This window comes from Schistocerca piceifrons, chromosome 7 (genome assembly GCF_021461385.2).
Source record: "Schistocerca piceifrons isolate TAMUIC-IGC-003096 chromosome 7, iqSchPice1.1, whole genome shotgun sequence".
NCBI lineage: Eukaryota > Metazoa > Arthropoda > Insecta > Orthoptera > Acrididae > Schistocerca > Schistocerca piceifrons.
Genome location: NC_060144.1, coordinates 94,028,610 through 94,054,737, shown reverse-complemented (window position 1 = coordinate 94,054,737; position 26,128 = coordinate 94,028,610). Strand labels below are relative to the sequence as shown.

Below are 26,128 nucleotides of genomic sequence, written 5' to 3'. Positions count from 1 at the left end.
ACCACCGCCTTCTGCTACGCGCTGCTTGCTCCGTGATGTGTCGCCTTCCCTCCTGGCGCCAGAGGCCGAAGGCAATCTCGCTGTAGGCGCTCAACGCCGAGTGGAAGGCGAGCACATCTGAACCCGTTTTCCTGGTGCTGCTAGGGCCATATACTGAAACTGAGCGCAGAACTAACTTTTACTGAAGAATCTGCCCTTTAATGCACATCAGGGCGAACACGAAATTTCTAATATGAAGTACTCACTGACGATCCAAAGACGCTTCAGTATGTATGCGTCGGTACCACCGGGGCAGTGCCGAAGTATTGTAAAGTGAAGGTCGACAGTTTGAGCCTCACAGGAAGTATTTCATTGGCTTCCCACGAGAGCGTTATGCACAGCGTGGCTGTTGCTAGGAAACGGCCTTATTTGCCGTTGGCTAATATCTAGTTTTCTTTGCATCAATGTGAAAATGTTCCTATTACTAAATACAGTTTTGCTAGTTACAGTTCAAACTAGAAACGACGGAAGAAAGCGGTCCAACGCGCCACATTCGTTCCCGAAGGGGAGGGTGCATTTCCTACGCCACGTCTGACATAGCGTCTTAAATTTTCTAAAACTGACATAATTCCATCCTACCGAAAAAAGAAACAGATTTCGCAGTGAGGTTCTTTGAGATATTGCTAGAGATGGAAGTCTCTGGAGCTCTTGCCTCGCACGTCAGATTGGCCGAGCGGTCTAAGGCGCCAGATTTAAGCTCTGGTTCCCATAAGGGAGCGTGGGTTCGAACCCCACATCTGACAATGCATTTTAAACATTCTGAAACTAACATACTCCCGTGATCTTACAGAACAAGTAAATTATGCAGAAACACGCGAAGCAGATTTTACTAGAGACGACAGTGACAGACCGAGCGGTCGAAAAGAAATAGCGGAACATACTTTTCCCGCGTCGAGGTTTAGCTCTTCTTACGGACGTTTCCGTTGTTGTTGTGCTGTGGCTCTGGGTTCCAAGCGACAGCGAGAAAACCTCAACAGCAACGCATACGTGTTTAAAGGAATCGTAAGGCCTTAATAAAGATAGATGAAACGGTGGCTCAGGTGCTGGAGATGTGAAGCGGCCGTATTGCGTGGGCAGTAAGCTCACTAAGTTAGTGTGTCATGCTAACAACGGGAAGGCTATGGGTTAGATCCCACCAAGGGCTATTTCATATTGCTTCCCTAAAAGGCAGCGCGAGAGACTGCCAGGCAAATCCCAAGTGATCTGTACAAGGACTAAGATGTCCGCACGTCTGGAAACGTTCTCGCCGACTTGTGTGCCACGCTGACGACACGGGTTCTCGTCCGATCACCGAAGTTAAGCAGCGTTTTTGCGTGCTTAGTACACGGCTCGGTGGCTAACTAGGAAGTCTACGTGCTGTTGGATTCTTTAATTTTGCCTTTTCCCTTAGTTTTCGGTGTTGCTGCGCGGTAATGATACGGTCCAGCACGCTGACCCCTCTCTTGCCTCTCGGGACCCAAATTCGCGAACCTGCGGCCACAGTCAAATGAAAGGGTCCGTTGCGCGTTTGTCGAGTCGGTCTCTCCCAGTCGTTTCTAGCGCCTGTCCTCTACATATACGCCCATTTGCAAGCGTCAGCTTTCGCGTCAGCCGAGCAAAGTCGGGACAAGTCGACACATGGGGACACACGATGCTGTGAATCGCAATCCGCACTAGCCTACGCGGAGCTGGACGAGGGGCGAAGGAAAACCATTCGTAACACGACAGTTTGGAAATTCGACGATCGCGAGCGTTGGAAACACTCTCCTGAGTAAAGAAGACAACTTGCGTGCGGTGTCCGGGCTTCGAACCCGGATCAGCTACTTGGGAAGCAACCATGCTGACCGACACACCACCACCGCCTTCTGCTACGCGCTGCTTGCTCCGTGATGTGTCGCCTTCCCTAATGGCGCCAGAGGCCGAAGGCAATCTCGCTGTAGGCGCTCAACGCCGAGTGGAAGGCGAGCACATCTGAACCCGTTTTCCTGGTGCTGCTAGGGCCATATACTGAAACTGAGCGCAGAACTAACTTTTACTGAAGAATCTGCCCTTTAATGCACATCAGGGCGAACACGAAATTTCTAATATGAAGTACTCACTGACGATCCAAAGACGCTTCAGTATGTATGCGTCGGTACCACCGGGGCAGTGCCGAAGTATTGTAAAGTGAAGGTCGACAGTTTGAGCCTCACAGGAAGTATTTCATTGGCTTCCCACGAGAGCGTTATGCACAGCGTGGCTGTTGCTAGGAAACGGCCTTATTTGCCGTTGGCTAATATCTAGTTTTCTTTGCATCAATGTGAAAATGTTCCTATTACTAAATACAGTTTTGCTAGTTACAGTTCAAACTAGAAACGACGGAAGAAAGCGGTCCAACGCGCCACATTCGTTCCCGAAGGGGAGGGTGCATTTCCTACGCCACGTCTGACATAGCGTCTTAAATTTTCTAAAACTGACATAATTCCATCCTACCGAAAAAAGAAACAGATTTCGCAGTGAGGTTCTTTGAGATATTGCTAGAGATGGAAGTCTCTGGAGCTCTTGCCTCGCACGTCAGATTGGCCGAGCGGTCTAAGGCGCCAGATTTAAGCTCTGGTTCCCATAAGGGAGCGTGGGTTCGAACCCCACATCTGACAATGCATTTTAAACATTCTGAAACTAACATACTCCCGTGATCTTACAGAACAAGTAAATTATGCAGAAACACGCGAAGCAGATTTTACTAGAGACGACAGTGACAGACCGAGCGGTCGAAAAGAAATAGCGGAACATACTTTTCCCGCGTCGAGGTTTAGCTCTTCTTACGGACGTTTCCGTTGTTGTTGTGCTGTGGCTCTGGGTTCCAAGCGACAGCGAGAAAACCTCAACAGCAACGCATACGTGTTTAAAGGAATCGTAAGGCCTTAATAAAGATAGATGAAACGGTGGCTCAGGTGCTGGAGATGTGAAGCGGCCGTATTGCGTGGGCAGTAAGCTCACTAAGTTAGTGTGTCATGCTAACAACGGGAAGGCTATGGGTTAGATCCCACCAAGGGCTATTTCATATTGCTTCCCTAAAAGGCAGCGCGAGAGACTGCCAGGCAAATCCCAAGTGATCTGTACAAGGACTAAGATGTCCGCACGTCTGGAAACGTTCTCGCCGACTTGTGTGCCACGCTGACGACACGGGTTCTCGTCCGATCACCGAAGTTAAGCAGCGTTTTTGCGTGCTTAGTACACGGCTCGGTGGCTAACTAGGAAGTCTACGTGCTGTTGGATTCTTTAATTTTGCCTTTTCCCTTAGTTTTCGGTGTTGCTGCGCGGTAATGATACGGTCCAGCACGCTGACCCCTCTCTTGCCTCTCGGGACCCAAATTCGCGAACCTGCGGCCACAGTCAAATGAAAGGGTCCGTTGCGCGTTTGTCGAGTCGGTCTCTCCCAGTCGTTTCTAGCGCCTGTCCTCTACATATACGCCCATTTGCAAGCGTCAGCTTTCGCGTCAGCCGAGCAAAGTCGGGACAAGTCGACACATGGGGACACACGATGCTGTGAATCGCAATCCGCACTAGCCTACGCGGAGCTGGACGAGGGGCGAAGGAAAACCATTCGTAACACGACAGTTTGGAAATTCGACGATCGCGAGCGTTGGAAACACTCTCCTGAGTAAAGAAGACAACTTGCGTGCGGTGTCCGGGCTTCGAACCCGGATCAGCTACTTGGGAAGCAACCATGCTGACCGACACACCACCACCGCCTTCTGCTACGCGCTGCTTGCTCCGTGATGTGTCGCCTTCCCTAATGGCGCCAGAGGCCGAAGGCAATCTCGCTGTAGGCGCTCAACGCCGAGTGGAAGGCGAGCACATCTGAACCCGTTTTCCTGGTGCTGCTAGGGCCATATACTGAAACTGAGCGCAGAACTAACTTTTACTGAAGAATCTGCCCTTTAATGCACATCAGGGCGAACACGAAATTTCTAATATGAAGTACTCACTGACGATCCAAAGACGCTTCAGTATGTATGCGTCGGTACCACCGGGGCAGTGCCGAAGTATTGTAAAGTGAAGGTCGACAGTTTGAGCCTCACAGGAAGTATTTCATTGGCTTCCCACGAGAGCGTTATGCACAGCGTGGCTGTTGCTAGGAAACGGCCTTATTTGCCGTTGGCTAATATCTAGTTTTCTTTGCATCAATGTGAAAATGTTCCTATTACTAAATACAGTTTTGCTAGTTACAGTTCAAACTAGAAACGACGGAAGAAAGCGGTCCAACGCGCCACATTCGTTCCCGAAGGGGAGGGTGCATTTCCTACGCCACGTCTGACATAGCGTCTTAAATTTTCTAAAACTGACATAATTCCATCCTACCGAAAAAAGAAACAGATTTCGCAGTGAGGTTCTTTGAGATATTGCTAGAGATGGAAGTCTCTGGAGCTCTTGCCTCGCACGTCAGATTGGCCGAGCGGTCTAAGGCGCCAGATTTAAGCTCTGGTTCCCATAAGGGAGCGTGGGTTCGAACCCCACATCTGACAATGCATTTTAAACATTCTGAAACTAACATACTCCCGTGATCTTACAGAACAAGTAAATTATGCAGAAACACGCGAAGCAGATTTTACTAGAGACGACAGTGACAGACCGAGCGGTCGAAAAGAAATAGCGGAACATACTTTTCCCGCGTCGAGGTTTAGCTCTTCTTACGGACGTTTCCGTTGTTGTTGTGCTGTGGCTCTGGGTTCCAAGCGACAGCGAGAAAACCTCAACAGCAACGCATACGTGTTTAAAGGAATCGTAAGGCCTTAATAAAGATAGATGAAACGGTGGCTCAGGTGCTGGAGATGTGAAGCGGCCGTATTGCGTGGGCAGTAAGCTCACTAAGTTAGTGTGTCATGCTAACAACGGGAAGGCTATGGGTTAGATCCCACCAAGGGCTATTTCATATTGCTTCCCTAAAAGGCAGCGCGAGAGACTGCCAGGCAAATCCCAAGTGATCTGTACAAGGACTAAGATGTCCGCACGTCTGGAAACGTTCTCGCCGACTTGTGTGCCACGCTGACGACACGGGTTCTCGTCCGATCACCGAAGTTAAGCAGCGTTTTTGCGTGCTTAGTACACGGCTCGGTGGCTAACTAGGAAGTCTACGTGCTGTTGGATTCTTTAATTTTGCCTTTTCCCTTAGTTTTCGGTGTTGCTGCGCGGTAATGATACGGTCCAGCACGCTGACCCCTCTCTTGCCTCTCGGGACCCAAATTCGCGAACCTGCGGCCACAGTCAAATGAAAGGGTCCGTTGCGCGTTTGTCGAGTCGGTCTCTCCCAGTCGTTTCTAGCGCCTGTCCTCTACATATACGCCCATTTGCAAGCGTCAGCTTTCGCGTCAGCCGAGCAAAGTCGGGACAAGTCGACACATGGGGACACACGATGCTGTGAATCGCAATCCGCACTAGCCTACGCGGAGCTGGACGAGGGGCGAAGGAAAACCATTCGTAACACGACAGTTTGGAAATTCGACGATCGCGAGCGTTGGAAACACTCTCCTGAGTAAAGAAGACAACTTGCGTGCGGTGTCCGGGCTTCGAACCCGGATCAGCTACTTGGGAAGCAACCATGCTGACCGACACACCACCACCGCCTTCTGCTACGCGCTGCTTGCTCCGTGATGTGTCGCCTTCCCTAATGGCGCCAGAGGCCGAAGGCAATCTCGCTGTAGGCGCTCAACGCCGAGTGGAAGGCGAGCACATCTGAACCCGTTTTCCTGGTGCTGCTAGGGCCATATACTGAAACTGAGCGCAGAACTAACTTTTACTGAAGAATCTGCCCTTTAATGCACATCAGGGCGAACACGAAATTTCTAATATGAAGTACTCACTGACGATCCAAAGACGCTTCAGTATGTATGCGTCGGTACCACCGGGGCAGTGCCGAAGTATTGTAAAGTGAAGGTCGACAGTTTGAGCCTCACAGGAAGTATTTCATTGGCTTCCCACGAGAGCGTTATGCACAGCGTGGCTGTTGCTAGGAAACGGCCTTATTTGCCGTTGGCTAATATCTAGTTTTCTTTGCATCAATGTGAAAATGTTCCTATTACTAAATACAGTTTTGCTAGTTACAGTTCAAACTAGAAACGACGGAAGAAAGCGGTCCAACGCGCCACATTCGTTCCCGAAGGGGAGGGTGCATTTCCTACGCCACGTCTGACATAGCGTCTTAAATTTTCTAAAACTGACATAATTCCATCCTACCGAAAAAAGAAACAGATTTCGCAGTGAGGTTCTTTGAGATATTGCTAGAGATGGAAGTCTCTGGAGCTCTTGCCTCGCACGTCAGATTGGCCGAGCGGTCTAAGGCGCCAGATTTAAGCTCTGGTTCCCATAAGGGAGCGTGGGTTCGAACCCCACATCTGACAATGCATTTTAAACATTCTGAAACTAACATACTCCCGTGATCTTACAGAACAAGTAAATTATGCAGAAACACGCGAAGCAGATTTTACTAGAGACGACAGTGACAGACCGAGCGGTCGAAAAGAAATAGCGGAACATACTTTTCCCGCGTCGAGGTTTAGCTCTTCTTACGGACGTTTCCGTTGTTGTTGTGCTGTGGCTCTGGGTTCCAAGCGACAGCGAGAAAACCTCAACAGCAACGCATACGTGTTTAAAGGAATCGTAAGGCCTTAATAAAGATAGATGAAACGGTGGCTCAGGTGCTGGAGATGTGAAGCGGCCGTATTGCGTGGGCAGTAAGCTCACTAAGTTAGTGTGTCATGCTAACAACGGGAAGGCTATGGGTTAGATCCCACCAAGGGCTATTTCATATTGCTTCCCTAAAAGGCAGCGCGAGAGACTGCCAGGCAAATCCCAAGTGATCTGTACAAGGACTAAGATGTCCGCACGTCTGGAAACGTTCTCGCCGACTTGTGTGCCACGCTGACGACACGGGTTCTCGTCCGATCACCGAAGTTAAGCAGCGTTTTTGCGTGCTTAGTACACGGCTCGGTGGCTAACTAGGAAGTCTACGTGCTGTTGGATTCTTTAATTTTGCCTTTTCCCTTAGTTTTCGGTGTTGCTGCGCGGTAATGATACGGTCCAGCACGCTGACCCCTCTCTTGCCTCTCGGGACCCAAATTCGCGAACCTGCGGCCACAGTCAAATGAAAGGGTCCGTTGCGCGTTTGTCGAGTCGGTCTCTCCCAGTCGTTTCTAGCGCCTGTCCTCTACATATACGCCCATTTGCAAGCGTCAGCTTTCGCGTCAGCCGAGCAAAGTCGGGACAAGTCGACACATGGGGACACACGATGCTGTGAATCGCAATCCGCACTAGCCTACGCGGAGCTGGACGAGGGGCGAAGGAAAACCATTCGTAACACGACAGTTTGGAAATTCGACGATCGCGAGCGTTGGAAACACTCTCCTGAGTAAAGAAGACAACTTGCGTGCGGTGTCCGGGCTTCGAACCCGGATCAGCTACTTGGGAAGCAACCATGCTGACCGACACACCACCACCGCCTTCTGCTACGCGCTGCTTGCTCCGTGATGTGTCGCCTTCCCTAATGGCGCCAGAGGCCGAAGGCAATCTCGCTGTAGGCGCTCAACGCCGAGTGGAAGGCGAGCACATCTGAACCCGTTTTCCTGGTGCTGCTAGGGCCATATACTGAAACTGAGCGCAGAACTAACTTTTACTGAAGAATCTGCCCTTTAATGCACATCAGGGCGAACACGAAATTTCTAATATGAAGTACTCACTGACGATCCAAAGACGCTTCAGTATGTATGCGTCGGTACCACCGGGGCAGTGCCGAAGTATTGTAAAGTGAAGGTCGACAGTTTGAGCCTCACAGGAAGTATTTCATTGGCTTCCCACGAGAGCGTTATGCACAGCGTGGCTGTTGCTAGGAAACGGCCTTATTTGCCGTTGGCTAATATCTAGTTTTCTTTGCATCAATGTGAAAATGTTCCTATTACTAAATACAGTTTTGCTAGTTACAGTTCAAACTAGAAACGACGGAAGAAAGCGGTCCAACGCGCCACATTCGTTCCCGAAGGGGAGGGTGCATTTCCTACGCCACGTCTGACATAGCGTCTTAAATTTTCTAAAACTGACATAATTCCATCCTACCGAAAAAAGAAACAGATTTCGCAGTGAGGTTCTTTGAGATATTGCTAGAGATGGAAGTCTCTGGAGCTCTTGCCTCGCACGTCAGATTGGCCGAGCGGTCTAAGGCGCCAGATTTAAGCTCTGGTTCCCATAAGGGAGCGTGGGTTCGAACCCCACATCTGACAATGCATTTTAAACATTCTGAAACTAACATACTCCCGTGATCTCACAGAACAAGTAAATTATGCAGAAACACGCGAAGCAGATTTTACTAGAGACGACAGTGACAGACCGAGCGGTCGAAAAGAAATAGCGGAACATACTTTTCCCGCGTCGAGGTTTAGCTCTTCTTACGGACGTTTCCGTTGTTGTTGTGCTGTGGCTCTGGGTTCCAAGCGACAGCGAGAAAACCTCAACAGCAACGCATACGTGTTTAAAGGAATCGTAAGGCCTTAATAAAGATAGATGAAACGGTGGCTCAGGTGCTGGAGATGTGAAGCGGCCGTATTGCGTGGGCAGTAAGCTCACTAAGTTAGTGTGTCATGCTAACAACGGGAAGGCTATGGGTTAGATCCCACCAAGGGCTATTTCATATTGCTTCCCTAAAAGGCAGCGCGAGAGACTGCCAGGCAAATCCCAAGTGATCTGTACAAGGACTAAGATGTCCGCACGTCTGGAAACGTTCTCGCCGACTTGTGTGCCACGCTGACGACACGGGTTCTCGTCCGATCACCGAAGTTAAGCAGCGTTTTTGCGTGCTTAGTACACGGCTCGGTGGCTAACTAGGAAGTCTACGTGCTGTTGGATTCTTTAATTTTGCCTTTTCCCTTAGTTTTCGGTGTTGCTGCGCGGTAATGATACGGTCCAGCACGCTGACCCCTCTCTTGCCTCTCGGGACCCAAATTCGCGAACCTGCGGCCACAGTCAAATGAAAGGGTCCGTTGCGCGTTTGTCGAGTCGGTCTCTCCCAGTCGTTTCTAGCGCCTGTCCTCTACATATACGCCCATTTGCAAGCGTCAGCTTTCGCGTCAGCCGAGCAAAGTCGGGACAAGTCGACACATGGGGACACACGATGCTGTGAATCGCAATCCGCACTAGCCTACGCGGAGCTGGACGAGGGGCGAAGGAAAACCATTCGTAACACGACAGTTTGGAAATTCGACGATCGCGAGCGTTGGAAACACTCTCCTGAGTAAAGAAGACAACTTGCGTGCGGTGTCCGGGCTTCGAACCCGGATCAGCTACTTGGGAAGCAACCATGCTGACCGACACACCACCACCGCCTTCTGCTACGCGCTGCTTGCTCCGTGATGTGTCGCCTTCCCTCCTGGCGCCAGAGGCCGAAGGCAATCTCGCTGTAGGCGCTCAACGCCGAGTGGAAGGCGAGCACATCTGAACCCGTTTTCCTGGTGCTGCTAGGGCCATATACTGAAACTGAGCGCAGAACTAACTTTTACTGAAGAATCTGCCCTTTAATGCACATCAGGGCGAACACGAAATTTCTAATATGAAGTACTCACTGACGATCCAAAGACGCTTCAGTATGTATGCGTCGGTACCACCGGGGCAGTGCCGAAGTATTGTAAAGTGAAGGTCGACAGTTTGAGCCTCACAGGAAGTATTTCATTGGCTTCCCACGAGAGCGTTATGCACAGCGTGGCTGTTGCTAGGAAACGGCCTTATTTGCCGTTGGCTAATATCTAGTTTTCTTTGCATCAATGTGAAAATGTTCCTATTACTAAATACAGTTTTGCTAGTTACAGTTCAAACTAGAAACGACGGAAGAAAGCGGTCCAACGCGCCACATTCGTTCCCGAAGGGGAGGGTGCATTTCCTACGCCACGTCTGACATAGCGTCTTAAATTTTCTAAAACTGACATAATTCCATCCTACCGAAAAAAGAAACAGATTTCGCAGTGAGGTTCTTTGAGATATTGCTAGAGATGGAAGTCTCTGGAGCTCTTGCCTCGCACGTCAGATTGGCCGAGCGGTCTAAGGCGCCAGATTTAAGCTCTGGTTCCCATAAGGGAGCGTGGGTTCGAACCCCACATCTGACAATGCATTTTAAACATTCTGAAACTAACATACTCCCGTGATCTTACAGAACAAGTAAATTATGCAGAAACACGCGAAGCAGATTTTACTAGAGACGACAGTGACAGACCGAGCGGTCGAAAAGAAATAGCGGAACATACTTTTCCCGCGTCGAGGTTTAGCTCTTCTTACGGACGTTTCCGTTGTTGTTGTGCTGTGGCTCTGGGTTCCAAGCGACAGCGAGAAAACCTCAACAGCAACGCATACGTGTTTAAAGGAATCGTAAGGCCTTAATAAAGATAGATGAAACGGTGGCTCAGGTGCTGGAGATGTGAAGCGGCCGTATTGCGTGGGCAGTAAGCTCACTAAGTTAGTGTGTCATGCTAACAACGGGAAGGCTATGGGTTAGATCCCACCAAGGGCTATTTCATATTGCTTCCCTAAAAGGCAGCGCGAGAGACTGCCAGGCAAATCCCAAGTGATCTGTACAAGGACTAAGATGTCCGCACGTCTGGAAACGTTCTCGCCGACTTGTGTGCCACGCTGACGACACGGGTTCTCGTCCGATCACCGAAGTTAAGCAGCGTTTTTGCGTGCTTAGTACACGGCTCGGTGGCTAACTAGGAAGTCTACGTGCTGTTGGATTCTTTAATTTTGCCTTTTCCCTTAGTTTTCGGTGTTGCTGCGCGGTAATGATACGGTCCAGCACGCTGACCCCTCTCTTGCCTCTCGGGACCCAAATTCGCGAACCTGCGGCCACAGTCAAATGAAAGGGTCCGTTGCGCGTTTGTCGAGTCGGTCTCTCCCAGTCGTTTCTAGCGCCTGTCCTCTACATATACGCCCATTTGCAAGCGTCAGCTTTCGCGTCAGCCGAGCAAAGTCGGGACAAGTCGACACATGGGGACACACGATGCTGTGAATCGCAATCCGCACTAGCCTACGCGGAGCTGGACGAGGGGCGAAGGAAAACCATTCGTAACACGACAGTTTGGAAATTCGACGATCGCGAGCGTTGGAAACACTCTCCTGAGTAAAGAAGACAACTTGCGTGCGGTGTCCGGGCTTCGAACCCGGATCAGCTACTTGGGAAGCAACCATGCTGACCGACACACCACCACCGCCTTCTGCTACGCGCTGCTTGCTCCGTGATGTGTCGCCTTCCCTAATGGCGCCAGAGGCCGAAGGCAATCTCGCTGTAGGCGCTCAACGCCGAGTGGAAGGCGAGCACATCTGAACCCGTTTTCCTGGTGCTGCTAGGGCCATATACTGAAACTGAGCGCAGAACTAACTTTTACTGAAGAATCTGCCCTTTAATGCACATCAGGGCGAACACGAAATTTCTAATATGAAGTACTCACTGACGATCCAAAGACGCTTCAGTATGTATGCGTCGGTACCACCGGGGCAGTGCCGAAGTATTGTAAAGTGAAGGTCGACAGTTTGAGCCTCACAGGAAGTATTTCATTGGCTTCCCACGAGAGCGTTATGCACAGCGTGGCTGTTGCTAGGAAACGGCCTTATTTGCCGTTGGCTAATATCTAGTTTTCTTTGCATCAATGTGAAAATGTTCCTATTACTAAATACAGTTTTGCTAGTTACAGTTCAAACTAGAAACGACGGAAGAAAGCGGTCCAACGCGCCACATTCGTTCCCGAAGGGGAGGGTGCATTTCCTACGCCACGTCTGACATAGCGTCTTAAATTTTCTAAAACTGACATAATTCCATCCTACCGAAAAAAGAAACAGATTTCGCAGTGAGGTTCTTTGAGATATTGCTAGAGATGGAAGTCTCTGGAGCTCTTGCCTCGCACGTCAGATTGGCCGAGCGGTCTAAGGCGCCAGATTTAAGCTCTGGTTCCCATAAGGGAGCGTGGGTTCGAACCCCACATCTGACAATGCATTTTAAACATTCTGAAACTAACATACTCCCGTGATCTTACAGAACAAGTAAATTATGCAGAAACACGCGAAGCAGATTTTACTAGAGACGACAGTGACAGACCGAGCGGTCGAAAAGAAATAGCGGAACATACTTTTCCCGCGTCGAGGTTTAGCTCTTCTTACGGACGTTTCCGTTGTTGTTGTGCTGTGGCTCTGGGTTCCAAGCGACAGCGAGAAAACCTCAACAGCAACGCATACGTGTTTAAAGGAATCGTAAGGCCTTAATAAAGATAGATGAAACGGTGGCTCAGGTGCTGGAGATGTGAAGCGGCCGTATTGCGTGGGCAGTAAGCTCACTAAGTTAGTGTGTCATGCTAACAACGGGAAGGCTATGGGTTAGATCCCACCAAGGGCTATTTCATATTGCTTCCCTAAAAGGCAGCGCGAGAGACTGCCAGGCAAATCCCAAGTGATCTGTACAAGGACTAAGATGTCCGCACGTCTGGAAACGTTCTCGCCGACTTGTGTGCCACGCTGACGACACGGGTTCTCGTCCGATCACCGAAGTTAAGCAGCGTTTTTGCGTGCTTAGTACACGGCTCGGTGGCTAACTAGGAAGTCTACGTGCTGTTGGATTCTTTAATTTTGCCTTTTCCCTTAGTTTTCGGTGTTGCTGCGCGGTAATGATACGGTCCAGCACGCTGACCCCTCTCTTGCCTCTCGGGACCCAAATTCGCGAACCTGCGGCCACAGTCAAATGAAAGGGTCCGTTGCGCGTTTGTCGAGTCGGTCTCTCCCAGTCGTTTCTAGCGCCTGTCCTCTACATATACGCCCATTTGCAAGCGTCAGCTTTCGCGTCAGCCGAGCAAAGTCGGGACAAGTCGACACATGGGGACACACGATGCTGTGAATCGCAATCCGCACTAGCCTACGCGGAGCTGGACGAGGGGCGAAGGAAAACCATTCGTAACACGACAGTTTGGAAATTCGACGATCGCGAGCGTTGGAAACACTCTCCTGAGTAAAGAAGACAACTTGCGTGCGGTGTCCGGGCTTCGAACCCGGATCAGCTACTTGGGAAGCAACCATGCTGACCGACACACCACCACCGCCTTCTGCTACGCGCTGCTTGCTCCGTGATGTGTCGCCTTCCCTCCTGGCGCCAGAGGCCGAAGGCAATCTCGCTGTAGGCGCTCAACGCCGAGTGGAAGGCGAGCACATCTGAACCCGTTTTCCTGGTGCTGCTAGGGCCATATACTGAAACTGAGCGCAGAACTAACTTTTACTGAAGAATCTGCCCTTTAATGCACATCAGGGCGAACACGAAATTTCTAATATGAAGTACTCACTGACGATCCAAAGACGCTTCAGTATGTATGCGTCGGTACCACCGGGGCAGTGCCGAAGTATTGTAAAGTGAAGGTCGACAGTTTGAGCCTCACAGGAAGTATTTCATTGGCTTCCCACGAGAGCGTTATGCACAGCGTGGCTGTTGCTAGGAAACGGCCTTATTTGCCGTTGGCTAATATCTAGTTTTCTTTGCATCAATGTGAAAATGTTCCTATTACTAAATACAGTTTTGCTAGTTACAGTTCAAACTAGAAACGACGGAAGAAAGCGGTCCAACGCGCCACATTCGTTCCCGAAGGGGAGGGTGCATTTCCTACGCCACGTCTGACATAGCGTCTTAAATTTTCTAAAACTGACATAATTCCATCCTACCGAAAAAAGAAACAGATTTCGCAGTGAGGTTCTTTGAGATATTGCTAGAGATGGAAGTCTCTGGAGCTCTTGCCTCGCACGTCAGATTGGCCGAGCGGTCTAAGGCGCCAGATTTAAGCTCTGGTTCCCATAAGGGAGCGTGGGTTCGAACCCCACATCTGACAATGCATTTTAAACATTCTGAAACTAACATACTCCCGTGATCTTACAGAACAAGTAAATTATGCAGAAACACGCGAAGCAGATTTTACTAGAGACGACAGTGACAGACCGAGCGGTCGAAAAGAAATAGCGGAACATACTTTTCCCGCGTCGAGGTTTAGCTCTTCTTACGGACGTTTCCGTTGTTGTTGTGCTGTGGCTCTGGGTTCCAAGCGACAGCGAGAAAACCTCAACAGCAACGCATACGTGTTTAAAGGAATCGTAAGGCCTTAATAAAGATAGATGAAACGGTGGCTCAGGTGCTGGAGATGTGAAGCGGCCGTATTGCGTGGGCAGTAAGCTCACTAAGTTAGTGTGTCATGCTAACAACGGGAAGGCTATGGGTTAGATCCCACCAAGGGCTATTTCATATTGCTTCCCTAAAAGGCAGCGCGAGAGACTGCCAGGCAAATCCCAAGTGATCTGTACAAGGACTAAGATGTCCGCACGTCTGGAAACGTTCTCGCCGACTTGTGTGCCACGCTGACGACACGGGTTCTCGTCCGATCACCGAAGTTAAGCAGCGTTTTTGCGTGCTTAGTACACGGCTCGGTGGCTAACTAGGAAGTCTACGTGCTGTTGGATTCTTTAATTTTGCCTTTTCCCTTAGTTTTCGGTGTTGCTGCGCGGTAATGATACGGTCCAGCACGCTGACCCCTCTCTTGCCTCTCGGGACCCAAATTCGCGAACCTGCGGCCACAGTCAAATGAAAGGGTCCGTTGCGCGTTTGTCGAGTCGGTCTCTCCCAGTCGTTTCTAGCGCCTGTCCTCTACATATACGCCCATTTGCAAGCGTCAGCTTTCGCGTCAGCCGAGCAAAGTCGGGACAAGTCGACACATGGGGACACACGATGCTGTGAATCGCAATCCGCACTAGCCTACGCGGAGCTGGACGAGGGGCGAAGGAAAACCATTCGTAACACGACAGTTTGGAAATTCGACGATCGCGAGCGTTGGAAACACTCTCCTGAGTAAAGAAGACAACTTGCGTGCGGTGTCCGGGCTTCGAACCCGGATCAGCTACTTGGGAAGCAACCATGCTGACCGACACACCACCACCGCCTTCTGCTACGCGCTGCTTGCTCCGTGATGTGTCGCCTTCCCTCCTGGCGCCAGAGGCCGAAGGCAATCTCGCTGTAGGCGCTCAACGCCGAGTGGAAGGCGAGCACATCTGAACCCGTTTTCCTGGTGCTGCTAGGGCCATATACTGAAACTGAGCGCAGAACTAACTTTTACTGAAGAATCTGCCCTTTAATGCACATCAGGGCGAACACGAAATTTCTAATATGAAGTACTCACTGACGATCCAAAGACGCTTCAGTATGTATGCGTCGGTACCACCGGGGCAGTGCCGAAGTATTGTAAAGTGAAGGTCGACAGTTTGAGCCTCACAGGAAGTATTTCATTGGCTTCCCACGAGAGCGTTATGCACAGCGTGGCTGTTGCTAGGAAACGGCCTTATTTGCCGTTGGCTAATATCTAGTTTTCTTTGCATCAATGTGAAAATGTTCCTATTACTAAATACAGTTTTGCTAGTTACAGTTCAAACTAGAAACGACGGAAGAAAGCGGTCCAACGCGCCACATTCGTTCCCGAAGGGGAGGGTGCATTTCCTACGCCACGTCTGACATAGCGTCTTAAATTTTCTAAAACTGACATAATTCCATCCTACCGAAAAAAGAAACAGATTTCGCAGTGAGGTTCTTTGAGATATTGCTAGAGATGGAAGTCTCTGGAGCTCTTGCCTCGCACGTCAGATTGGCCGAGCGGTCTAAGGCGCCAGATTTAAGCTCTGGTTCCCATAAGGGAGCGTGGGTTCGAACCCCACATCTGACAATGCATTTTAAACATTCTGAAACTAACATACTCCCGTGATCTTACAGAACAAGTAAATTATGCAGAAACACGCGAAGCAGATTTTACTAGAGACGACAGTGACAGACCGAGCGGTCGAAAAGAAATAGCGGAACATACTTTTCCCGCGTCGAGGTTTAGCTCTTCTTACGGACGTTTCCGTTGTTGTTGTGCTGTGGCTCTGGGTTCCAAGCGACAGCGAGAAAACCTCAACAGCAACGCATACGTGTTTAAAGGAATCGTAAGGCCTTAATAAAGATAGATGAAACGGTGGCTCAGGTGCTGGAGATGTGAAGCGGCCGTATTGCGTGGGCAGTAAGCTCACTAAGTTAGTGTGTCATGCTAACAACGGGAAGGCTATGGGTTAGATCCCACCAAGGGCTATTTCATATTGCTTCCCTAAAAGGCAGCGCGAGAGACTGCCAGGCAAATCCCAAGTGATCTGTACAAGGACTAAGATGTCCGCACGTCTGGAAACGTTCTCGCCGACTTGTGTGCCACGCTGACGACACGGGTTCTCGTCCGATCACCGAAGTTAAGCAGCGTTTTTGCGTGCTTAGTACACGGCTCGGTGGCTAACTAGGAAGTCTACGTGCTGTTGGATTCTTTAATTTTGCCTTTTCCCTTAGTTTTCGGTGTTGCTGCGCGGTAATGATACGGTCCAGCACGCTGACCCCTCTCTTGCCTCTCGGGACCCAAATTCGCGAACCTGCGGCCACAGTCAAATGAAAGGGTCCGTTGCGCGTTTGTCGAGTCGGTCTCTCCCAGTCGTTTCTAGCGCCTGTCCTCTACATATACGCCCATTTGCAAGCGTCAGCTTTCGCGTCAGCCGAGCAAAGTCGGGACAAGTCGACACATGGGGACACACGATGCTGTGAATCGCAATCCGCACTAGCCTACGCGGAGCTGGACGAGGGGCGAAGGAAAACCATTCGTAACACGACAGTTTGGAAATTCGACGATCGCGAGCGTTGGAAACACTCTCCTGAGTAAAGAAGACAACTTGCGTGCGGTGTCCGGGCTTCGAACCCGGATCAGCTACTTGGGAAGCAACCATGCTGACCGACACACCACCACCGCCTTCTGCTACGCGCTGCTTGCTCCGTGATGTGTCGCCTTCCCTCCTGGCGCCAGAGGCCGAAGGCAATCTCGCTGTAGGCGCTCAACGCCGAGTGGAAGGCGAGCACATCTGAACCCGTTTTCCTGGTGCTGCTAGGGCCATATACTGAAACTGAGCGCAGAACTAACTTTTACTGAAGAATCTGCCCTTTAATGCACATCAGGGCGAACACGAAATTTCTAATATGAAGTACTCACTGACGATCCAAAGACGCTTCAGTATGTATGCGTCGGTACCACCGGGGCAGTGCCGAAGTATTGTAAAGTGAAGGTCGACAGTTTGAGCCTCACAGGAAGTATTTCATTGGCTTCCCACGAGAGCGTTATGCACAGCGTGGCTGTTGCTAGGAAACGGCCTTATTTGCCGTTGGCTAATATCTAGTTTTCTTTGCATCAATGTGAAAATGTTCCTATTACTAAATACAGTTTTGCTAGTTACAGTTCAAACTAGAAACGACGGAAGAAAGCGGTCCAACGCGCCACATTCGTTCCCGAAGGGGAGGGTGCATTTCCTACGCCACGTCTGACATAGCGTCTTAAATTTTCTAAAACTGACATAATTCCATCCTACCGAAAAAAGAAACAGATTTCGCAGTGAGGTTCTTTGAGATATTGCTAGAGATGGAAGTCTCTGGAGCTCTTGCCTCGCACGTCAGATTGGCCGAGCGGTCTAAGGCGCCAGATTTAAGCTCTGGTTCCCATAAGGGAGCGTGGGTTCGAACCCCACATCTGACAATGCATTTTAAACATTCTGAAACTAACATACTCCCGTGATCTTACAGAACAAGTAAATTATGCAGAAACACGCGAAGCAGATTTTACTAGAGACGACAGTGACAGACCGAGCGGTCGAAAAGAAATAGCGGAACATACTTTTCCCGCGTCGAGGTTTAGCTCTTCTTACGGACGTTTCCGTTGTTGTTGTGCTGTGGCTCTGGGTTCCAAGCGACAGCGAGAAAACCTCAACAGCAACGCATACGTGTTTAAAGGAATCGTAAGGCCTTAATAAAGATAGATGAAACGGTGGCTCAGGTGCTGGAGATGTGAAGCGGCCGTATTGCGTGGGCAGTAAGCTCACTAAGTTAGTGTGTCATGCTAACAACGGGAAGGCTATGGGTTAGATCCCACCAAGGGCTATTTCATATTGCTTCCCTAAAAGGCAGCGCGAGAGACTGCCAGGCAAATCCCAAGTGATCTGTACAAGGACTAAGATGTCCGCACGTCTGGAAACGTTCTCGCCGACTTGTGTGCCACGCTGACGACACGGGTTCTCGTCCGATCACCGAAGTTAAGCAGCGTTTTTGCGTGCTTAGTACACGGCTCGGTGGCTAACTAGGAAGTCTACGTGCTGTTGGATTCTTTAATTTTGCCTTTTCCCTTAGTTTTCGGTGTTGCTGCGCGGTAATGATACGGTCCAGCACGCTGACCCCTCTCTTGCCTCTCGGGACCCAAATTCGCGAACCTGCGGCCACAGTCAAATGAAAGGGTCCGTTGCGCGTTTGTCGAGTCGGTCTCTCCCAGTCGTTTCTAGCGCCTGTCCTCTACATATACGCCCATTTGCAAGCGTCAGCTTTCGCGTCAGCCGAGCAAAGTCGGGACAAGTCGACACATGGGGACACACGATGCTGTGAATCGCAATCCGCACTAGCCTACGCGGAGCTGGACGAGGGGCGAAGGAAAACCATTCGTAACACGACAGTTTGGAAATTCGACGATCGCGAGCGTTGGAAACACTCTCCTGAGTAAAGAAGACAACTTGCGTGCGGTGTCCGGGCTTCGAACCCGGATCAGCTACTTGGGAAGCAACCATGCTGACCGACACACCACCACCGCCTTCTGCTACGCGCTGCTTGCTCCGTGATGTGTCGCCTTCCCTCCTGGCGCCAGAGGCCGAAGGCAATCTCGCTGTAGGCGCTCAACGCCGAGTGGAAGGCGAGCACATCTGAACCCGTTTTCCTGGTGCTGCTAGGGCCATATACTGAAACTGAGCGCAGAACTAACTTTTACTGAAGAATCTGCCCTTTAATGCACATCAGGGCGAACACGAAATTTCTAATATGAAGTACTCACTGACGATCCAAAGACGCTTCAGTATGTATGCGTCGGTACCACCGGGGCAGTGCCGAAGTATTGTAAAGTGAAGGTCGACAGTTTGAGCCTCACAGGAAGTATTTCATTGGCTTCCCACGAGAGCGTTATGCACAGCGTGGCTGTTGCTAGGAAACGGCCTTATTTGCCGTTGGCTAATATCTAGTTTTCTTTGCATCAATGTGAAAATGTTCCTATTACTAAATACAGTTTTGCTAGTTACAGTTCAAACTAGAAACGACGGAAGAAAGCGGTCCAACGCGCCACATTCGTTCCCGAAGGGGAGGGTGCATTTCCTACGCCACGTCTGACATAGCGTCTTAAATTTTCTAAAACTGACATAATTCCATCCTACCGAAAAAAGAAACAGATTTCGCAGTGAGGTTCTTTGAGATATTGCTAGAGATGGAAGTCTCTGGAGCTCTTGCCTCGCACGTCAGATTGGCCGAGCGGTCTAAGGCGCCAGATTTAAGCTCTGGTTCCCATAAGGGAGCGTGGGTTCGAACCCCACATCTGACAATGCATTTTAAACATTCTGAAACTAACATACTCCCGTGATCTTACAGAACAAGTAAATTATGCAGAAACACGCGAAGCAGATTTTACTAGAGACGACAGTGACAGACCGAGCGGTCGAAAAGAAATAGCGGAACATACTTTTCCCGCGTCGAGGTTTAGCTCTTCTTACGGACGTTTCCGTTGTTGTTGTGCTGTGGCTCTGGGTTCCAAGCGACAGCGAGAAAACCTCAACAGCAACGCATACGTGTTTAAAGGAATCGTAAGGCCTTAATAAAGATAGATGAAACGGTGGCTCAGGTGCTGGAGATGTGAAGCGGCCGTATTGCGTGGGCAGTAAGCTCACTAAGTTAGTGTGTCATGCTAACAACGGGAAGGCTATGGGTTAGATCCCACCAAGGGCTATTTCATATTGCTTCCCTAAAAGGCAGCGCGAGAGACTGCCAGGCAAATCCCAAGTGATCTGTACAAGGACTAAGATGTCCGCACGTCTGGAAACGTTCTCGCCGACTTGTGTGCCACGCTGACGACACGGGTTCTCGTCCGATCACCGAAGTTAAGCAGCGTTTTTGCGTGCTTAGTACACGGCTCGGTGGCTAACTAGGAAGTCTACGTGCTGTTGGATTCTTTAATTTTGCCTTTTCCCTTAGTTTTCGGTGTTGCTGCGCGGTAATGATACGGTCCAGCACGCTGACCCCTCTCTTGCCTCTCGGGACCCAAATTCGCGAACCTGCGGCCACAGTCAAATGAAAGGGTCCGTTGCGCGTTTGTCGAGTCGGTCTCTCCCAGTCGTTTCTAGCGCCTGTCCTCTACATATACGCCCATTTGCAAGCGTCAGCTTTCGCGTCAGCCGAGCAAAGTCGGGACAAGTCGACACATGGGGACACACGATGCTGTGAATCGCAATCCGCACTAGCCTACGCGGAGCTGGACGAGGGGCGAAGGAAAACCATTCGTAACACGACAGTTTGGAAATTCGACGATCGCGAGCGTTGGAAACACTCTCCTGAGTAAAGAAGACAACTTGCGTGCGGTGTCCGGGCTTCGAACCCGGATCAGCTACTTGGGAAGCAACCATGCTGACCGACACACCACCACCGCCTTCTGCTACGCGCTGCTTGCTCCGTGATGTGTCGCCTTCCCTCCTGGCGCCAGAGGCCGAAGGCAATCTCGCTGTAGGCGCTCAACGCCGAGTGGAAGGCGAGCACATCTGAACCCGTTTTCCTGGTGCTGCTAGGGCCATATACTGAAACTGAGCGCAGAACTAACTTTTACTGAAGAATCTGCCCTTTAATGCACATCAGGGCGAACACGAAATTTCTAATATGAAGTACTCACTGACGATCCAAAGACGCTTCAGTATGTATGCGTCGGTACCACCGGGGCAGTGCCGAAGTATTGTAAAGTGAAGGTCGACAGTTTGAGCCTCACAGGAAGTATTTCATTGGCTTCCCACGAGAGCGTTATGCACAGCGTGGCTGTTGCTAGGAAACGGCCTTATTTGCCGTTGGCTAATATCTAGTTTTCTTTGCATCAATGTGAAAATGTTCCTATTACTAAATACAGTTTTGCTAGTTACAGTTCAAACTAGAAACGACGGAAGAAAGCGGTCCAACGCGCCACATTCGTTCCCGAAGGGGAGGGTGCATTTCCTACGCCACGTCTGACATAGCGTCTTAAATTTTCTAAAACTGACATAATTCCATCCTACCGAAAAAAGAAACAGATTTCGCAGTGAGGTTCTTTGAGATATTGCTAGAGATGGAAGTCTCTGGAGCTCTTGCCTCGCACGTCAGATTGGCCGAGCGGTCTAAGGCGCCAGATTTAAGCTCTGGTTCCCATAAGGGAGCGTGGGTTCGAACCCCACATCTGACAATGCATTTTAAACATTCTGAAACTAACATACTCCCGTGATCTTACAGAACAAGTAAATTATGCAGAAACACGCGAAGCAGATTTTACTAGAGACGACAGTGACAGACCGAGCGGTCGAAAAGAAATAGCGGAACATACTTTTCCCGCGTCGAGGTTTAGCTCTTCTTACGGACGTTTCCGTTGTTGTTGTGCTGTGGCTCTGGGTTCCAAGCGACAGCGAGAAAACCTCAACAGCAACGCATACGTGTTTAAAGGAATCGTAAGGCCTTAATAAAGATAGATGAAACGGTGGCTCAGGTGCTGGAGATGTGAAGCGGCCGTATTGCGTGGGCAGTAAGCTCACTAAGTTAGTGTGTCATGCTAACAACGGGAAGGCTATGGGTTAGATCCCACCAAGGGCTATTTCATATTGCTTCCCTAAAAGGCAGCGCGAGAGACTGCCAGGCAAATCCCAAGTGATCTGTACAAGGACTAAGATGTCCGCACGTCTGGAAACGTTCTCGCCGACTTGTGTGCCACGCTGACGACACGGGTTCTCGTCCGATCACCGAAGTTAAGCAGCGTTTTTGCGTGCTTAGTACACGGCTCGGTGGCTAACTAGGAAGTCTACGTGCTGTTGGATTCTTTAATTTTGCCTTTTCCCTTAGTTTTCGGTGTTGCTGCGCGGTAATGATACGGTCCAGCACGCTGACCCCTCTCTTGCCTCTCGGGACCCAAATTCGCGAACCTGCGGCCACAGTCAAATGAAAGGGTCCGTTGCGCGTTTGTCGAGTCGGTCTCTCCCAGTCGTTTCTAGCGCCTGTCCTCTACATATACGCCCATTTGCAAGCGTCAGCTTTCGCGTCAGCCGAGCAAAGTCGGGACAAGTCGACACATGGGGACACACGATGCTGTGAATCGCAATCCGCACTAGCCTACGCGGAGCTGGACGAGGGGCGAAGGAAAACCATTCGTAACACGACAGTTTGGAAATTCGACGATCGCGAGCGTTGGAAACACTCTCCTGAGTAAAGAAGACAACTTGCGTGCGGTGTCCGGGCTTCGAACCCGGATCAGCTACTTGGGAAGCAACCATGCTGACCGACACACCACCACCGCCTTCTGCTACGCGCTGCTTGCTCCGTGATGTGTCGCCTTCCCTCCTGGCGCCAGAGGCCGAAGGCAATCTCGCTGTAGGCGCTCAACGCCGAGTGGAAGGCGAGCACATCTGAACCCGTTTTCCTGGTGCTGCTAGGGCCATATACTGAAACTGAGCGCAGAACTAACTTTTACTGAAGAATCTGCCCTTTAATGCACATCAGGGCGAACACGAAATTTCTAATATGAAGTACTCACTGACGATCCAAAGACGCTTCAGTATGTATGCGTCGGTACCACCGGGGCAGTGCCGAAGTATTGTAAAGTGAAGGTCGACAGTTTGAGCCTCACAGGAAGTATTTCATTGGCTTCCCACGAGAGCGTTATGCACAGCGTGGCTGTTGCTAGGAAACGGCCTTATTTGCCGTTGGCTAATATCTAGTTTTCTTTGCATCAATGTGAAAATGTTCCTATTACTAAATACAGTTTTGCTAGTTACAGTTCAAACTAGAAACGACGGAAGAAAGCGGTCCAACGCGCCACATTCGTTCCCGAAGGGGAGGGTGCATTTCCTACGCCACGTCTGACATAGCGTCTTAAATTTTCTAAAACTGACATAATTCCATCCTACCGAAAAAAGAAACAGATTTCGCAGTGAGGTTCTTTGAGATATTGCTAGAGATGGAAGTCTCTGGAGCTCTTGCCTCGCACGTCAGATTGGCCGAGCGGTCTAAGGCGCCAGATTTAAGCTCTGGTTCCCATAAGGGAGCGTGGGTTCGAACCCCACATCTGACAATGCATTTTAAACATTCTGAAACTAACATACTCCCGTGATCTTACAGAACAAGTAAATTATGCAGAAACACGCGAAGCAGATTTTACTAGAGACGACAGTGACAGACCGAGCGGTCGAAAAGAAATAGCGGAACATACTTTTCCCGCGTCGAGGTTTAGCTCTTCTTACGGACGTTTCCGTTGTTGTTGTGCTGTGGCTCTGGGTTCCAAGCGACAGCGAGAAAACCTCAACAGCAACGCATACGTGTTTAAAGGAATCGTAAGGCCTTAATAAAGATAGATGAAACGGTGGCTCAGGTGCTGGAGATGTGAAGCGGCCGTATTGCGTGGGCAGTAAGCTCACTAAGTTAGTGTGTCATGCTAACAACGGGAAGGCTATGGGTTAGATCCCACCAAGGGCTATTTCATATTGCTTCCCTAAAAGGCAGCGCGAGAGACTGCCAGGCAAATCCCAAGTGATCTGTACAAGGACTAAGATGTCCGCACGTCTGGAAACGTTCTCGCCGACTTGTGTGCCACGCTGACGACACGGGTTCTCGTCCGATCACCGAAGTTAAGCAGCGTTTTTGCGTGCTTAGTACACGGCTCGGTGGCTAACTAGGAAGTCTACGTGCTGTTGGATTCTTTAATTTTGCCTTTTCCCTTAGTTTTCGGTGTTGCTGCGCGGTAATGATACGGTCCAGCACGCTGACCCCTCTCTTGCCTCTCGGGACCCAAATTCGCGAACCTGCGGCCACAGTCAAATGAAAGGGTCCGTTGCGCGTTTGTCGAGTCGGTCTCTCCCAGTCGTTTCTAGCGCCTGTCCTCTACATATACGCCCATTTGCAAGCGTCAGCTTTCGCGTCAGCCGAGCAAAGTCGGGACAAGTCGACACATGGGGACACACGATGCTGTGAATCGCAATCCGCACTAGCCTACGCGGAGCTGGACGAGGGGCGAAGGAAAACCATTCGTAACACGACAGTTTGGAAATTCGACGATCGCGAGCGTTGGAAACACTCTCCTGAGTAAAGAAGACAACTTGCGTGCGGTGTCCGGGCTTCGAACCCGGATCAGCTACTTGGGAAGCAACCATGCTGACCGACACACCACCACCGCCTTCTGCTACGCGCTGCTTGCTCCGTGATGTGTCGCCTTCCCTAATGGCGCCAGAGGCCGAAGGCAATCTCGCTGTAGGCGCTCAACGCCGAGTGGAAGGCGAGCACATCTGAACCCGTTTTCCTGGTGCTGCTAGGGCCATATACTGAAACTGAGCGCAGAACTAACTTTTACTGAAGAATCTGCCCTTTAATGCACATCAGGGCGAACACGAAATTTCTAATATGAAGTACTCACTGACGATCCAAAGACGCTTCAGTATGTATGCGTCGGTACCACCGGGGCAGTGCCGAAGTATTGTAAAGTGAAGGTCGACAGTTTGAGCCTCACAGGAAGTATTTCATTGGCTTCCCACGAGAGCGTTATGCACAGCGTGGCTGTTGCTAGGAAACGGCCTTATTTGCCGTTGGCTAATATCTAGTTTTCTTTGCATCAATGTGAAAATGTTCCTATTACTAAATACAGTTTTGCTAGTTACAGTTCAAACTAGAAACGACGGAAGAAAGCGGTCCAACGCGCCACATTCGTTCCCGAAGGGGAGGGTGCATTTCCTACGCCACGTCTGACATAGCGTCTTAAATTTTCTAAAACTGACATAATTCCATCCTACCGAAAAAAGAAACAGATTTCGCAGTGAGGTTCTTTGAGATATTGCTAGAGATGGAAGTCTCTGGAGCTCTTGCCTCGCACGTCAGATTGGCCGAGCGGTCTAAGGCGCCAGATTTAAGCTCTGGTTCCCATAAGGGAGCGTGGGTTCGAACCCCACATCTGACAATGCATTTTAAACATTCTGAAACTAACATACTCCCGTGATCTTACAGAACAAGTAAATTATGCAGAAACACGCGAAGCAGATTTTACTAGAGACGACAGTGACAGACCGAGCGGTCGAAAAGAAATAGCGGAACATACTTTTCCCGCGTCGAGGTTTAGCTCTTCTTACGGACGTTTCCGTTGTTGTTGTGCTGTGGCTCTGGGTTCCAAGCGACAGCGAGAAAACCTCAACAGCAACGCATACGTGTTTAAAGGAATCGTAAGGCCTTAATAAAGATAGATGAAACGGTGGCTCAGGTGCTGGAGATGTGAAGCGGCCGTATTGCGTGGGCAGTAAGCTCACTAAGTTAGTGTGTCATGCTAACAACGGGAAGGCTATGGGTTAGATCCCACCAAGGGCTATTTCATATTGCTTCCCTAAAAGGCAGCGCGAGAGACTGCCAGGCAAATCCCAAGTGATCTGTACAAGGACTAAGATGTCCGCACGTCTGGAAACGTTCTCGCCGACTTGTGTGCCACGCTGACGACACGGGTTCTCGTCCGATCACCGAAGTTAAGCAGCGTTTTTGCGTGCTTAGTACACGGCTCGGTGGCTAACTAGGAAGTCTACGTGCTGTTGGATTCTTTAATTTTGCCTTTTCCCTTAGTTTTCGGTGTTGCTGCGCGGTAATGATACGGTCCAGCACGCTGACCCCTCTCTTGCCTCTCGGGACCCAAATTCGCGAACCTGCGGCCACAGTCAAATGAAAGGGTCCGTTGCGCGTTTGTCGAGTCGGTCTCTCCCAGTCGTTTCTAGCGCCTGTCCTCTACATATACGCCCATTTGCAAGCGTCAGCTTTCGCGTCAGCCGAGCAAAGTCGGGACAAGTCGACACATGGGGACACACGATGCTGTGAATCGCAATCCGCACTAGCCTACGCGGAGCTGGACGAGGGGCGAAGGAAAACCATTCGTAACACGACAGTTTGGAAATTCGACGATCGCGAGCGTTGGAAACACTCTCCTGAGTA

At 50.2% G+C, this 26,128-nt stretch overlaps 14 non-coding genes across 14 annotated transcripts; all 14 read left to right on the top strand.

The window, feature by feature from the left end:
- Positions 1-698: 698 nt before the first annotated feature.
- Trnal-uaa lies at positions 699-782 on the top strand. Its single transcript has one exon. It is a non-coding gene; the product is annotated as a tRNA-Leu (tRNA).
- Positions 783-2,570: 1,788 nt separating this feature from the next.
- On the top strand, positions 2,571-2,654 carry Trnal-uaa. The gene has a single exon. It is a non-coding gene; the product is annotated as a tRNA-Leu (tRNA).
- A 1,788-nt stretch (positions 2,655-4,442) lies between these two features.
- Trnal-uaa lies at positions 4,443-4,526 on the top strand. The gene has a single exon. It is a non-coding gene; the product is annotated as a tRNA-Leu (tRNA).
- A 1,788-nt stretch (positions 4,527-6,314) lies between these two features.
- Trnal-uaa lies at positions 6,315-6,398 on the top strand. Its single transcript has one exon. It is a non-coding gene; the product is annotated as a tRNA-Leu (tRNA).
- Positions 6,399-8,186: 1,788 nt separating this feature from the next.
- On the top strand, positions 8,187-8,270 carry Trnal-uaa. The gene has a single exon. It is a non-coding gene; the product is annotated as a tRNA-Leu (tRNA).
- Positions 8,271-10,058: 1,788 nt separating this feature from the next.
- Positions 10,059-10,142, top strand: Trnal-uaa. Its single transcript has one exon. It is a non-coding gene; the product is annotated as a tRNA-Leu (tRNA).
- Positions 10,143-11,930: 1,788 nt separating this feature from the next.
- Positions 11,931-12,014, top strand: Trnal-uaa. Its single transcript has one exon. It is a non-coding gene; the product is annotated as a tRNA-Leu (tRNA).
- Positions 12,015-13,802: 1,788 nt separating this feature from the next.
- Trnal-uaa lies at positions 13,803-13,886 on the top strand. The gene has a single exon. It is a non-coding gene; the product is annotated as a tRNA-Leu (tRNA).
- Positions 13,887-15,674: 1,788 nt separating this feature from the next.
- On the top strand, positions 15,675-15,758 carry Trnal-uaa. Its single transcript has one exon. It is a non-coding gene; the product is annotated as a tRNA-Leu (tRNA).
- Positions 15,759-17,546: 1,788 nt separating this feature from the next.
- Trnal-uaa lies at positions 17,547-17,630 on the top strand. The gene has a single exon. It is a non-coding gene; the product is annotated as a tRNA-Leu (tRNA).
- A 1,788-nt stretch (positions 17,631-19,418) lies between these two features.
- Positions 19,419-19,502, top strand: Trnal-uaa. The gene has a single exon. It is a non-coding gene; the product is annotated as a tRNA-Leu (tRNA).
- A 1,788-nt stretch (positions 19,503-21,290) lies between these two features.
- On the top strand, positions 21,291-21,374 carry Trnal-uaa. The gene has a single exon. It is a non-coding gene; the product is annotated as a tRNA-Leu (tRNA).
- A 1,788-nt stretch (positions 21,375-23,162) lies between these two features.
- Trnal-uaa lies at positions 23,163-23,246 on the top strand. The gene has a single exon. It is a non-coding gene; the product is annotated as a tRNA-Leu (tRNA).
- Positions 23,247-25,034: 1,788 nt separating this feature from the next.
- Positions 25,035-25,118, top strand: Trnal-uaa. Its single transcript has one exon. It is a non-coding gene; the product is annotated as a tRNA-Leu (tRNA).
- Positions 25,119-26,128: the final 1,010 nt, after the last annotated feature.